The sequence below is a fragment of the Triturus cristatus genome, chromosome 7 (assembly GCF_964204655.1).
Source record: "Triturus cristatus chromosome 7, aTriCri1.1, whole genome shotgun sequence".
Taxonomy (NCBI): Eukaryota; Metazoa; Chordata; class Amphibia; order Caudata; family Salamandridae; genus Triturus; species Triturus cristatus.
Window position 1 is genome coordinate 112,628,871 of NC_140590.1, and position 16,113 is coordinate 112,644,983.

Genomic DNA, 16,113 nt, shown 5'->3' on the forward strand with positions numbered 1-16,113 from the left:
TTTTTGCACATTTCTTCCTTTTCCGCACACCTCTTTTGCCTCTTTCTGCACCTCTGTTACTTCTTTCTGCACTTCTCTTGCTTTTTTCTGCACTTCTCTTGCCTCTTTCTCTACCCTTCTTCCCTCTTTCTACACCTCTCTTCCCTCTTTCTACACCTCTGTTGCCTCCTTCTGCACCCTATTCCATTTTTCTGCACATCTCTTGCCTGTTTTTGTAACTCTCTTGCCTCTTTCTACAGTTCTCCACCCCTCTTTCCTCTTTCTGTATCTCTGTTGCCTCTTTCTGCACCTCTTTCTTTTTCTGCACTTCGCTTGCCTCTTTCTACACCTCTCTTCTACTTTCTGCACCTAAATTGCCTCTTTCTACACCTCACATGCTTCTCTGTGCATCCCTCTTGCCTCTTTCTTCACCCCTCTTCCCTCTTTCTGCAACCCTTCTGCCTCTTTCTGCACCTCTGTTCCTTTTTTCTGTACTTCTTTTGTTTCTGTCTGCATGTCTGTTTCTTCTTTCTGTACTTCTCTTGAGTCTTTCTCCACCCCTCTTCCCTCTTTCTTCATCTCTGTTTCTTCTTGCTATGCCCCTTGTGCCTCTTTCTGTACCCCTCTTCTCTTTCTGCACCCCTCATCCCTCTTTCTGCACTTCTCTTGCTTCTTTCTGTACCTCTGTCCCTTCTTTCTGCCAACCTTGTGCCTCTTTCTGCACACCTCTTCCCTCTTTCTGCTCCCCTCTTGCCTCTCTCTGCACTTCTTTTGTATCTTTCTGCAACTTTCTTGCTTCTTTCGGCACCCCTCTTGCCAATTTCTCCATCCCTCTTCCCTCTTTCTGCACCTCTGTTGCTTCTTTTTGCACATCTCTTGCCCCTTTCTGCATCCCTCTTCCCTCTTTCTGCACCTCTGTTGCTTCTCTCAGCACTTCTCTTGCTTCTTTCTGCACCCCTTGTACCTCTTTCTGCACCCCTTTTCCATCCTTCCGCACCTTTCTTGCCTCTCTCTGCACCTCGTTTCCTTCTTTCTGTACTTCTCTTGCTCCTTTCTACACCTCTGTTGCTTCTTTCAGCAATTCTCCTGCCTGTTTCTGTACTTCTCTTGCTTGTTTATGTACCTCTCTTGCGTCTTTCTGCACCTCTGCTGCCTCTTTCTGTACCTCTCTTGTCTCTTTCTGCACCTCACTTGCTTCTTTCTGCACCCCTTTTGCCTGGTGTTGCACCCCTCTTCCCTACCTCCGTTGCTTCTTTCTGCACTTTTCTTCCTTCTTTCTGCACCCCTCTTGCCTCTTTCTGCACCTCTGTTGGTTCCTTCTGTACTGCACTTGCTTCTTTCTGCACCTCTTTTGCAAATGTCTGCACCCTCTTGCCTCTTTCTGCACCCCTCCTGCCTCCATCTGCACCTCTGTTGGGTCTTTTCTGCACAGCTTGTGCTTCTTTCTGCACCTTTTTTGACTGTTTCTGCAACTCTCTTGCCTCTTTCAGCACTTCTCTTGCCTCCTTATGGACCTCTGTTGCTTCTTTTTTGCACATTTCTTCCTCTTTTCGCACACCTCTATTGCCTCTTTCTGAACCTCTGTTACTTCTTTCTGCACTTCTCTTGCTTTTTTCTGCACTTCTCTTGCCTCTTTCTGTACCCTTCTTCCCTCTTTCTACACCTCTCTTCCCTCTTTCTACACCTCTGTTGCCTCCTTCTGCACCCCATTCCCTTTTTCTGCACATCTCTTGCCTGTTTTTGTAACTCTCTTGCCTCTTTCTACAGTTCTCCACCCCTCGTTCCTCTTTCTGTATCTCTGTTGCTTCTTTCTGCACCCCTTGTGCTTCTATGTACCCCTCTTCTCTTTCTGCACCCCTCATCCCTCTTTCTGCACCTCTGTTGCTTCTTTCTGCACATATTTTGCTTCTTTCTGCAACTCTGTCCCTTCTTTCTGCCGCCATTGTGCCTCTTTCTGCACACCTCTTCCTTCTTTCTGCTCCCCTCTTGCCTCTTTCTACACTTCTTTTATTTTTTTCTGCAACTATTTTGCTTCTTTCTCCACCTCTCTTGAATCTTTCTCCATCCTTCTTCCCGCACCTCTGTTGCTTCTTTCTGCACTTATCTTGCCTCTTTCTGCACCCCTCTTGCCTCTTTATGCACCCCTGTTCCCTCTCTGTGCACCACTGTTGCCTGTTTCTGCAACTCTCTTGCCTCTTTCCACACTTTTCTCATCTCTTTCTGTACATCTGCTGCCTCTTTATGAACTTCTCTTGTCTCTTTCTGCACCTCTGTTGCTTCTTTCTGCACTTCTCTTGCCTCTTTCTGCACCCCTCTTCCCACTTTCTGCACCACTGTTGCTTCTTTCTGTACTTCTCTTGCTTCTTTCTGCACCTCTCTTGCCTCTTTCTGAACACACAGGGCTACTTTTAAACTGACCTCAGGCTCAGCAGTACACACATGCAAGTGCAGAAAAGGGCTGCTGGCCTCTAAACTGCCATGATCTATTATATGCTAGGGACTTAGAGGTAGTTTTAACCCCCTGCTCTATTATGTACTAGGGTGTTACAGGGGAGGTCATGCTAATCAAAGTGGTACCCCAACCCATAGTGTACCCTAGTGTATGTAGGTGTTTTCACTGTATTCTAAGTGTCTTTCAGCATAGCATTGGCCCTGGGCCTGGTTAGCAGAACCCAGGGTCAGTCAGAGTCAGTTACCACCAGTATCAGTCAGCAAAAAGTTGGGGGAGGGGGTGTCAAGGGCACAGGAAGACTTTGCAACAAGGCCTTTTTCTGCACCTCTGTTTCTTCTTTCTATATAGCTCTTGCTTCTTTCTACACCTTTCTTCCTATTTCTGGACTTCTGTTGCCTCTTTCTGCATTTCTCTTGCTTCTTTCTGCACCTTTCTTCCTATTTCTGTACTTCTGTTGCCTCTCTCTGCACTTTTCTAGCTTCTTTCTGCACCTTTCTTCCTCTTTCTGCACATATCCTACCTCTGTAGGTATAGTTAGAAATTAGCATTTAAAAAACCTTATAAATTCATTGAAAAAAACCACAGGTTTCTGGGATGTTATCATTAGAATATTTCTTTTAAAAAACCTTAGAAATTTACTAAACAAAAACAAAGGTTTCAGGGACGTTATAGTTAGAATTTTGTCATTTAAAAAAACTTTGAAATTCACTGAAAAAAACATAGGTTTCAAGGACGGTATATTTAGAAATTAGCATTTAAAAAACCTTAGAAATTCACTGAAAAAAACACAGGTTTAGGGGACGTTATAGTTAGTTGGAAATTTCACTCGTACAAAGCAGAGAAATTCGGCGTTATAGTTAGTAGAGCTAACTATAACTTGCGCCCCCGCAATGCACTACTGATGACATCACATATTACATCATTCATGACATGGCCAGTGACATCACTGATGACATCACTAATAACATCTCACATGAGTGATGAAGTGAAATACTACACAAGAAAAATGTCACACCAATTTAGAAAAATAGAATACATTTTAATAAATTATTTGCCACCAGAATGACAAAAATCCAAATAGTAGAACCAGATGTATGAATTCTTAAAGCTTAAGGTAAAAACTAGCACCTAAAAGATTAAAGCACCAACCTCAGACATCATGTCATACAAGACCGGATTAAAGTCAATAAATATGGTCAACCACAATGGAGTGTAGGTAGGATACAAGAAGTGGATTAGGCCTGGTCAGTGCTTACCTTCGAACTTAGAAGATAATTTCAAGAACATGTTCCCTCTTGCTGCACTGCGGTGCGTGAAAGGGCATGAACGTGCCGTACTTAACATCAAACGGTGCATTTCTGTCCTTTCCTGGTACTGGCACACATCAGGCAGCCTAGCACCAACCACGGTGCAAGTGTGCCTGTGTGACAAGGAGAATTGTTTAATGCCATCTCTCAAATATTTTTTTTCTTCTTTCTATGTGTGTTGGAGATTGCAGCACAGATAGAAAGAGGAATGAACGAGGAGAAAAAAGATTTTCTCCTCATTACGCCATCATCTGGGAGGCATAGCAATTTCACACTATCCCAGCCTTATAAAGCTTTTTAAATCTGGGATTGAGTTAAATTCATGGGTGAATGCATGAGAACGAACATGTTCCATTCTTAGAACGCCTCCCAGAATAATATGTAATGCAATGCACTGCAAGATGCTGCATTGTGTTACATGTTTTTACAAAGCATTGCAAGGCTGCACAAATCGCCCCTTGCATGGCTTTGTAAATATTTGTTAACATTTTGCGTCACAATGTGCCACAAAAGTGGTGGAACCCTGATGCAAAATGTTAGTGTAAGGAAATACCTCTTTTTGCATGTTAACCTCCTTTTGGACGGAGAACAACCTTTACAACGCTGTTGTTACACCACGGTATGTTTAATCGCGGGCATTAAAACGCAAGTCGTTACAACGACTTGCGCTAGAATGGCGCTCTAAACTAAGGAATAGTATGAATTACTATTCCAACACCTTCCCTACTGTTACATAGGCTGGAGTTGGAATAGTAAATCATACTATTCCTAAGTCCAGCACCCTCCAGTGCAAGTCATTGTAACGACTTGCATTGTAACTAGGGGTGGGCAGAATTTGCATAGTCGCGCTACGCAAAGCTCTGCGAAAAGGTAAAAAATCTCCACGAGCATACAGAAATTCTACGAACACGCGGAATTGCTTGTTCGCAATGCTTTTTTCCTGTTTGCGAATGCTGTTTGTTTGCTCGGCGGGAAATATCTTGTGAACACACATTTTGAGAATGCAAACAAGCAAAAAATTCCACGAAGCCGCGGAACGCAGAATTTTGGGCAATACCGCATTCTCCGCGGAACGCGAAATTACCCAAATTCCGCGAGCGGAACGGAACTTACCACCCAGGCCTAGTTGTAACGAACGCGATTTAAAATACCGCGTTGTGAATGCATGCGTTGTAACGTCATACATTCCTTTTGGACTGATGCTGCTGGTTTTTCGACTCTGAGAGTGCACTGAGGCCTGCTAGCCAGCCCCCAATGCCAGTGTCCTTTACTCTGAACACAAGTATGTTGAATTGGATATACTCATTTGGAAAGCACTGGTCTATGGTACATAAGGTACCCAGGGCATGTAAGACAGAGTGCCTACACATGGCTGCAGCACTGGTTGTGCCTCCCCGGGTGACAATTGACAAATTGGCTCCCATCCTGCCACTGCAGACTGGAGAGCAGTGTGTACACTGTTAGATCGACTTTGCCATTTAAACCAATAGCAAAGCCACCACTCCCCTAACCTTATATACTAGTCTCCCCTAAGGAAGGCCAATGGAGCCCACTGGCAGGGAGCTATATATTGTTAAGTAAGACATATATTTTTCCCATATCTTTACAACAACACTTTGAAATTGTTGTTTTTCTGAGGAAAAGGTAGTATCCTCATTGACTAACACAGGGTTACTGGCTGGTACCCCACCCTGGATAACTCCTAAATGGCCCTAACTAACTGGGGACTGTAAGGTATCAAATTAATCATAGCATTTAATCTGACTTAATGCCCCATTTGAGTCTTTTGTCACTTTTAAATTTAAGCAACTTTTAGAAAGTTTCCCCTTTGTTTCCAGCTAGTCCAGTGGCCTTGCAATGGCCTTGACACACAGACAACTTCTTGCCTACCTGGGGAGAGGTGTGAATGACTCCTAGGCTAAGGAACAAAGGCAGTTGCCTCTGAGTGAGGTGTTACCTCCTCCCACAGGAAGGCCAGTCAGGATTATAGCTCAAAAGGTGAGCTTCAAATGGGAAGCTGCCTTTGAAGAGCCGCCTGCAAGAACTATCTCGAACAGGATGCCTTTTGTTTCTACAGAGAAGTTGGAGACAAGGACAGAGAGGGACAACCCATCCCCAAACTGGTTTTCCCATGGGCGTGTAGCTCACGGGTAGCTACATCTCCTAGGTGGGCTACCGACCTACTAAGGACTGAGGAAGGTCCCTGACATTTTGAGTGTGGCTAAAATAGTGCACTCTGGGATAGGAAAACAATGGAGGAAACATGTCACTGGAACAGAGGGGACAAAGTAGCCCATTGGCTATTATCCGCATTGCACCACTAGGGCACTTTCCTGAGATACATATGGCAACCCTGGTACCCTGCTTATCAGATCACAGTGGATTTGGAGAAAGGACTGAGGAAGGACTGCCCTGCTGCCTTGCAACTGCACGGAGAGAGGTGATTGGTTTCCTACAATCTTTTTGTTGACCAATCCTTGTTTGAGGTTGCATTTGAAAGCATTTCTTCAAACATCTGTATCTCTGGAAGCCTCCAGTGGATTTTGAAAATGATTAAAAATATGCTCTATCTTTATATATTGTTGTTGTGTCTCTTTCTTGTGGTGTGTCTCTCTTATTTCCTTGTTTGGTGCCTTTAAATGCTTTATGCTAAGTTCCTTTGTCAAGCCTTGATGCTTGAAGTCACAGCTACCCAAAGTTGAGCATAAGTTTTACAAATGAGCCTGACTTGACGCTTGAACGATTTAGCGAGTGTATTACACGATAAGGCCCCATAGGCATATCATGTAATATACCAAAATCCTCACAGTTAGGTAATCTGGCCTTATTCTCTTTTTTGGAAGTTGAAAAACTCCAGCTGGAACAAGAGTTCCAGGATGATGCCGGATACCCTTTTTATGAAGGATTGCTGAAATGGGTTTGCTGCTGCAGAGAAGAATGTAGTGGGAGCAGCAGCGAAGTCAGGCCGATCGGCGATGCACCTTGGGTGGATAGAAAAGAAGGTTGGTCCCAGTCTTCTCTCAATTCTCAGAGCAGTTTTTAACCAAAAAATGTTTAAGTCCCAAGTTTAGAATTTTGGGTATCTGGGTATATTTAGTACCGCCACCATGGGTCCAAGACTGGATGGACACCACCTGGGGGGTATAGCTCACTCAGGCTCCAAGCTGGCTGCATAAACAATGCAAGGGTGACAAGTCCTTTGTGTGAAGGCAGAGCAGACCCTATTCAGTTGCAAGTGGTGGCCTGTGCCCAGCACTGCACTCCCATCCTGACATTTGATGGCCTATCCAAGCACACCTAATCCCTTCAGAGTGTGGCTATCTGAGAGGGATAAACAAAGTTCAACTGCCAGATACACACAGCCATGTGCCCAGGATCAGGCGGCAGGCACCAAATAGTTAGGGTAGGAAAATGCCAACTTTCTATGGGGTGCGAAAATGTGCCCTAAGGTATACTATAAACTTTCTATAAGTGGCATTTTCAAAATTGTAACTTTAAATCTGACTCAACCACTAAAGAGGATTTTTAGTTACCATTTCTTAGACACCAAATGGGATAAGTCTTCCTGTTCCCAATCAAACTTTAGCACTTATTAAATGTAATAAGACAAATCAATGTGCTCCTTGGAGAGAGGTAGGCCTCACGGTAATAAGAAAAAAAATGTAGGAGTTTCTCACAACTAGGACATATAGGACTTGAAAGTACATGTTCAACTGTTTAATTACAATGCACCCTGCCCAATGGGCCACCTTAGTGGTTATGTTAATGCAATGAAAGGGGAGTTCAAAGGTTGGCAAGTGGAATAGATTGCTAAGTTGAAATTTCAATTTCAAACTGCTCATAGGTTGCAATGACAGACAGGCCTCGGACATGTTGTTAAGGGGGTACTTAAATGGGTGGCACAATGCGTGCTGCAGGCCCACTAGTAGCATTTAATTTACAGGCTCTGAGTATATGGCCTACCACTTTGCTAGGGACATATAAGTAAATTAAATATGCCAATAAGGTGTAAGCCTTTTTTTACATTGAATAAGCATTCACTTAATATGTGCTGTAGGAAAATGAATATTGTCATTTGAAGTTGAGGGTGGGGTTCTATTGTTAGTGATGTTAACTATTTCAGGACAGAAAATGCATGAATTAAATTGTGTTAAACATTATCTTCCTTCAAATATTTTAAAAGGTCTGCATCCATGGGTGCTGATGTGGGTTCTGGTGAGTTTGGATAAAATTGAGGGGTTGAGCTGTAAAGATGTGTCTGAAAGGTATGAATGTTGTGTGATGGACAAGGGGACGTGACTTAGGAAGCGCGTAGTGGAGTTGCCTTCTTTTGCATATATCAAAGATTGAAGGTGCTTGTGTTATCTGTAGTGGTAGAGAATGAGTGTCTTGCTCTGAATTCAGCAATGAATAATAGTTGTGTGTGTGTGTGATTGTTGTCCTATTTGTGCTGATTGAGTGTTTGGTGTATTTGTTGAATGGACAGTGTGAGGGAGAAGTGGGTTTATATTTTTGACGGTTACGTAGGTATTCAGAGCAGAATGAATGTGTGTTTGTATGTTGGGATGGGAGGGTGTTTTTGAATGATGAGATTTCAATCAGATATAGTGTATGTGAGTTTGGTCTTGTTTTATCATGTAGTATTACTTGGTACTGAGTTGCTGACTGGATTTATGATTTTGAAGGACCGGTGAGTTGTGTATGTTGAAAGAGAAGGGGGTAGGATTGAATGTGAGAGGAGAGTCTGTGTGTAGCATGAGAGTAGGTACATAGGGGTCTTGAACGATATTTGTAGCCTAAGAAAAGGGAAGAAATTGTCTTATTGTTGGGAGTGTTGAAAGAGTACTGGCAATTGCTTTTTTTTAAAAGAATAGAATGGGTGTGTGGTAAAGTGGTATGATAGAGGGATGAAGAAAGGGTTGAGGGCGGTTGAGAGGGGTGGAAGGGCACAGATAGCAGTAGGCACACAGTAGTGTAATATCTTTATTTGAAAAAGTGGGATTTGGTGAGATTTAGGGTACGTGTCTTGTGGGTTATTAGTTGTCGTTTTGTGTAGGATTCTGTTGATGTAGGGATAGAGGGTTTTTAGGAGTTTGTTATATGAGTGGATAGTGTTTGGCGAGTGTGTGGATGGTGGATTGACCTTGTTTGTTGGTAGAGAGAGGTGAGTGTTTGTTGTGACCTTGTCTGCATGGCTGTGTTAGTGGATGTTTTCTGTAGTGTGGTTGTTGATGGTGAAACGGGCAGCATCTCTTGCCTTTCCTGGCCTGGACAGGCCCAAACAGGCTATTGCCCTTGTCCTCTCTGCCCATAGCTTTGATGCCTGGGCTGAGACATCCTGAGAAGGGCTTATAAAGACTAGTGAGGTCACCTGACCCTTTCTCAGCCTCCTACATACAGCTGCAGTAACAGCTCAGTAGTTGCCCAGCAACCAGGAAATGAATGCATATATAAGGGGGGGAATTGTCTACTTTCGAATCCACAAACCATGTACAGAAGAGGATGTAAGAACAGCGAAAATGGAGAAGAGATGAGAAAAACTGGGGGGGGCTTATTTACAACCTGTAGGAGAGTAGGATCTGCTTCACATGGGTACCCGCACTTTTTGCTGGTGTTTCACTGTTTTTTTACCTTAGTCTGGCTGTGGCCCTGCTAATCAGGACCCCAGCCTAGCTGCTTCCTCTCTAAAATGGTTTCCATGTACATTAGGTACATTCCTAATTGGATTCTGGAGTGCCTTATAAGCCCCTAGTATATGGTATACTATGTACTTAGTGGACACCATATATCAGGCAAACTTCTCACATTGGTGTGCAGCGTGTGGGATTCCAGCTTGCTATTGTTTTACCAGATAATCTCAATTGAATTGAGCAACTGAAAACCACTAAAGGTACCCTAGGTACATATAATATCAAGTTTAGTAGACAGTAAGTTCTACTGAACTTAGAGTTCTGTGTTAAGGGATAGCACACCCTTTCTACAACTGAAGAGAGTTTAGTAGGCCACACTAGTGTAGGTAGTGCAATACACCACAAACCACTAGTAATGTCTAATCAGCCAGGAACCAGTGGGTCCCTGCCAGAAGCCAGTGGGCATCTCCCCTATAAATTTGAGGATCTCACCTTTGCACAGCTTAGGGCCTTATGTTCCATTAGGAACCTTGACCTGTTCTCAGGCCAGGACGCTCCCCCCACCGCCCAGCGTTCCCTGCTGGTGCTGTGTCCTCTGGCTGCTGCCCCTCGTTGCTGCTGGAAGTTGGAGGTCCTCCTCCACCCGCAGGCTCCCGCCTGGGCCTCATTCCTGGTGGCCCAGTGGTGGGCGGTAAGTATTCGGTCTGATCTGCTGCCTGTCTCCCGTCTTTTTATTGTATTTGTTGCCTGTTTTCTCTGTGCGCTGCCTTAGTGACTGTTTTTCGTATCTCTATTGCATTTGTTGCCTGTTTTTCTCTATGCGCTGCCTTAGTGACTGTCTTTCGTATTTCTATCGCAATTGTTACCTGTTTTTCTCTGTGCGCTGCCTTAGTGACTGTTTTTCGTATTTATATTGTAATTGTTGCCTGTTTCTCTCTGTGAGCTGCCTTAGTGACTGTCTTTCCTATTTCTATCAAAATTGTTGCCTGTTTCTCACTGTGCACTGCCTTAGTGACGGTTTTCGTATTTCTACCGTATTTGTTGCCCGTTTCCTTCTGCTGTGCTCCCCGCATTCCTTTCCTGCCGCTGCGTCCCCTGCGGCCCTGCCCCCCTCCTCTCCCATTCGCTTCCCGCCACCCGCCTCCCAGCTGCTCCTCCCTCCCTCCACCCCTTCTTAATGCAGGAAGCTGCGCGGCCGCGCCAGAGGCGCACCAGAGGCAAGCCCGTCTGCGCCCGTCCGCGCCTGGACCGTGCCCCGCGCCAGAACCCTAGGACCCCGTGCACCCCACCGCACCATACCCAGCCTCAGCTACGACGCTGACTCTCTCCACGCTCTCAACACCGGCCGAGACCAATGCTGCAACCAGGCCGTCCCGAAACGCACCCACAGACCCTTTACCTGCTGCAGCTGCAGCTTCACCTGCGACAGAACCAGCAAACCATCAAGGACCAGACCCAACCACCTCCGCTGCATACTCCTCAACACCCGCTCCGCACGCAGACACGCCATCGAGCTCTGGGACCTGCTCGGCGACACTGCCCCGGACGTAGCCTTCCCGACCGAGACATGGTGGAACGACTCTTCTGCTCCAGACATCGCCATTGCCATCCCAGACGGCTACAAGATCTCCTGCAGGGACCAGGCCAACGGCATCGGAATTGCCATCATCCACAAGTCCACCCTCAAGGTCACCACCCATACAGACGACACCCTGAACGCCGCCGAACACCTGCACTTCCGGATCCACACCGACCCCAACACCACCCTCAGAGGAACGCTCGTCTACAGACCCCCCGGACCCCGGGCCCAGTTCAGCGACTCCATCGCCGACCTCGCCAGCACCCACGCACTCGCCTCCACGGACTACATCCTCCTCGGCGACCTGAACTTCCACCACGAGAACAACAACGACGTCAACTCCACCACGCTGATCGGCAACCTCGCCAACCTCGGCCTCAGACAACTCATCACTGCACCCACCCACGCCGCCGGCCACACGCTGGACGCCGTCTTCTCCGCAAGCACCCACGTCACCTTCAACCACACCACCGAACTCCACTGGACCGACCACCACTGCATTCACTTCACCTTCAAAAAACATACCACGCACCACCGCGCCCAACAGCTGCCCCACCGCAGATGAATCAAAGTCACCGAAGACCTCTGCTCACCACCCTCTCCCAGAAGTTACCCACTGACTCCACCAACCCAGACGCCGCAGCCCGCAGACAGTGGATCGACGACTTTGCCAACACCCTCGCCCCACTGAAGAAACCCCCCAACAGCCATGCCAGCAAGAGAGCCACCTGATTCAACGACGAGCTCCTGGCCTCCAAGCACGCATGCCGGAAACTGGAGAAGAAATGGCTCCACAAACGTACACCGGACAACCACGCAGCCCACAAGAATGCCACCCGCAGACACCACCACCTCATCAGATCAGCCAAGAGATCCTCCTTCAAAGACCGCCTGGATAACAACGCACACAACAGCAAAGAGCTCTTCCGCATCGTTAAAGAACTATCCAACCCCAGCGCAAACACCAACGACATCCCACCCTCACAGGAACTTTGCGACTCACTGGCCATCTTCTTCCACCGCAAGATCGCTGACATCCACGACAGTTTCAACACCACGACCGACCCGACCACGCCAGACTCCACCCCTCCTCTGAACACCAACAACGCCAACCGCCTTACCTCTTGGTCCAACATCAGCGACGACGAGACACGCAAGGTCATGAACTCCATCCACTCAGGATCTTCGACAGACCCGTGCCCACACCACATATTCAACAAGGCAGACGCAGCCATCGCCCCCCAACTACGGAAGGTCATCAACATCTCCTTCGAAACAGCGACATTCCTGGAAAGCTGGAAGCACGCCTAAATCAACGCCCTCCTCAAGAAGCCCAAGGCGGACCCCAAAGACCTCAAGAACTTCCGGCCCATCTCCCTACTCCCGTTCCCGGTGAAGATCATTGAGAAAATCATCAACATGCAACCGACCCACCACCTCGAAGACAACAACATACTGGACCCATCCCAATCTGGATTCAGACGAAACCACAGCACCGAGACTGCCCTCATCGCCGCCACAGACGACATCAGGCACCAATTAGACAACGGCGAAACATCAGCCCTCATCCTCCTAGACCTCTCAGCCGCCTTTGACACGGTCTGCCATCGCACTCTAAAAACAAGCCTCCAAGAAGCTGGTATCCAAGAGAAGGCCCTTGACTGGACCACATCCTTCCTCTCTGGCAGATCCCAGAGCGTCTGCCTCCCACCCTTCTGATATAAAGCCACCGACATCATCTGCGGCGTCCCCCAAGGCTCCTCCCTCAGCCCTACGCTGTTCAACATCTACATGGACCCCCTCGCACAAGTGGCCCACCACCACAACCTCAACATCATCTCCTACGCCGACGACACTCAGCTCATCCTCTCCCTCACCAAGGACCCGTGCACCGCCAAAACCAACATCCACGACGGAATGAAGGCCATCGCCGACTGGATGAGGAGAATTCGGCTGAAACTGAACTCGGAAAAGACGGAGGTCCTCATCCTCAGACCCAACCACTTGGCCTGGGACGACTCCTGGTGGCCGACCACTCTCAGGAAAGCACGGGAACCCACCGACCACGCACGCAATCTAGGATTCATCCTTGACTCCTCCCTCTCCATGTCCAAACAGGTCAACGCCGTCTCCTCCTCCTGCTTCAACACCCTCTGCATGCTTCGCAGGATCTACAAGTGGATCCCGACCGAAACAAGAAGAACGGTGACACAGGCCCTCGTCAGCAGCAGGCTGGACTACGGCAACGCACTCTACACCGGAATCCCATCCAAACACCTACGATGACTACAGCGCATCCAAAATGCCATCGCCCGACTGATCGTTAACGTCCCCTGTCGCAGCCACATCACCCCCCACCTGACAAACCTACACTGGCTCCCCGTCGACAAGAGGATCACCTTCAAACTCCTCACCCACGCTCACAAAGCACTCCATGACACCGGACCAGCCTACCTGAACAGCAGAATCAGCTTCCACACCCCCACCCCCACCCGCCAGCTCCGCTCCGCCAGCCTCGCACTCGCTGCCATCCCCCGCATCCAACGAACAACCTCCGGCGGCAGATCCTTCTCCTACCTCGCCACCAAGACCTGGAACACCCTACCTACCCAGCTACGGCAGACCGAAGACTTACTCGCCTTCAGAAGACTCCTCAAGACCTGGCTCTTCGAGCAGAAACGCAACTCCCCCCCCCCCCTCTCAGCGCCTTGAGACCTTCACGGGTATGTAGCGCGCTTTACAAATATCATGATTGATTGAAGCTGAAGACAGGCAAAAGCCCAACCACCCAGCACTCAGGCTGGATGATCTCTCAGGGCCTAGTGGGCCTGAAGGGGTAGGCAGCTGAGGGTGGATCTGGGGGTGGAACTCCCCCTGGCTCAAGCACTGTTGCTGACCAGACTGATGACAGTGATCAGAATCTGGTGACCACAGCTCAACTGGATGAGGATAATGAGGATGAGCCCGATGCTCCCCTCTTTGTCCCTCCAGGAAGAGTTGAAGGTAGGGTTAGAAGGAATAGATCTCTCTCAAGGGAGTCTGTTCAGTCTACCTCATCTGTAGGGACCTCTGTTTCTTCTCACAGAGGGAGGGAAACCTCCCAGGAGAGGAGAGAGAGACTGCTGAAGTATGAGCAAGATACGTTCAACCTCAGAAAGCAGCAGATGGCCCTAGATAGGGAAGCCCTAGAGCTCTACAGAGCTAGCAAAAAGTAGGGACTAGAGTCCCTTGGTGGCAGCAATATCCCTAGAGATAGGGAGAGGTCTTATGACCATAGAAACCTAAGTAAGATTGTCCCTCCCTACCAGAGTGGGGATGACATCCACAAATGGATAACTGCCTTGGAGAGGGCCTGTAAAGTACAGAAGGTCCCCCAGGGGCAGTGGGAAGCAATCCCATGGCTCTCCTTTGCAGACAAGCTCCTCACTGTAAGACAAGAGGATGCTGATGATTACCAGGTCTTGAAAAGTGCACTGATAGAGGGGTTTGGCCTAACCACTGAACAATACAGGTTAAAGTTCAGGGATACCCAAAAAGCACACAATCAAGACTGGGTGGACTTCGTTGACTGTGCTGCTAAGGCTCTGGAAAGTTGCTTATTGGGCAGTAAAGCATGTGACTTCATAGGATTGTACAATCTGATAATGAAGGAGCAGATTCGTAATAACTGTCAAAATCAGCTGTTGCACCAGTACCTGGTAGACTCTGATCTGACCTCTCCCCAAGAATTGGGAAAGAAGGCAGACAAATGGGTCAGAACCAGGGTGAGGCAGAAGGTACAGAACCAAGGTGGTGACCCAAAGAAGCAAGATTCTAAGAACTTTGACAAGGGTGGGGACAAGGGTAAAGACCAGAAGTCTTCACAAGGGCCCAAAAAATCTTCTTCACGTGGGGATTCACAGGGTAACAAGGGGAAAGGCCAAAAGAAACCATGGTGCAAAGTCTGTAAGCAAAAGACACACTGGACCAGTGATTGCACCAAGTCCAAAGAGAATACCCCAGCCCCCACCAATGCCCCTAAGGCACCTGCTCCCCTAGTGCAGTTACAATTGGTGGTGGGAATACACAGCCAAAGGGTTTAGTAGGGTTGACCCTGGGTACTGAGTTGGGCTCTGGCCTAGTCAGAGAAACCACTCAGGCTGTTCTTGTCTGTGATGGGGGCATGGATATGACCCCCTCTTTGAGTCCCAGTAACTTGGGCAAGTACGGGCAACAGCCTTTAATCAATGGAGTACAGGCTTTGGCATTCAGGGACACAGGAGCAAGTGTCACTATGGTGACAAAAGATCTTGTGGATCCTGGGCAGATTATACTTGGTGAAATGTACCAAGTGACCAATGCTAGCCATGTCAGAACAGACCATTCTCTGGCAGTTGTTAACTTCTCCTGGGGAGGGGTAACTGGCCTTAAGAAGGTTGTGGTGAGTGCAGACCTACCAGTCGAATGCTTGCTTGGCAATGATCTAGAGACTTCAGCTTGGGCAGAAGTAGAGCTCAGGACTCATGCAGAAATGCTGGGCATCCCTGCAGACGTGTTTGCTGTGACCAGGTCACAGGCAAAAATGTCTGAAACTGAACAGGCCTTGGATTCTGGAATAATGGACCAGGGGCCTCATGTAGGTAGCTAAATACCGGTCGGTAACGGCCAAAATTCGGTAAATATCCCGTTACCGACCGGTATTTAGCTATTTGAGATGTAGGAGGCATATTTCAGGATTCGGTAAATTACCGAATCGGTAAAATACCGATTCGGTAAATACCGAATCCTGAATGTAGGGAGCACTCTCAAGAGTGAAAAATAGTTTTAAGAATTCGTTATTTACCACCAAATACAGGTTGGTGATAAATAACGAATACCTTGCAAAAAGCAATATTTTGCAGATTTAAGAGTGCCATGTGGCAGACATACATGCCCTTAGGGCATGTATGTGCGCCACATGTGCACACATGCAAGATTCAGGGGTGCAACAGGGTGTCAATGTGACACCCTGCCACCCTTGAGTATGCTCCCCCCATTACCGAATCGGTATTTACCGATTCGGTAATGAGGCATGCCTTCCCATTGATTCCTATGGGCCTCCAGGCCCATAGGAATCAATGGGAAGGCATGCCTCATTACCGAATCGGTAAATACCGATTCATAATTACCAAATTTTTCCGATTCGGT

The 16,113-nt window shown here is 47.6% G+C and overlaps 1 protein-coding gene across 4 annotated transcripts in view; it reads left to right on the forward strand.

The window, feature by feature from the left end:
• Positions 1 to 16,113, forward strand: part of LOC146808960 (chemerin-like receptor 1) — a 57,536-nt gene that overhangs the window by 11,998 nt on the left and 29,425 nt on the right. The gene's annotated exons all lie outside the window — the stretch shown is intronic.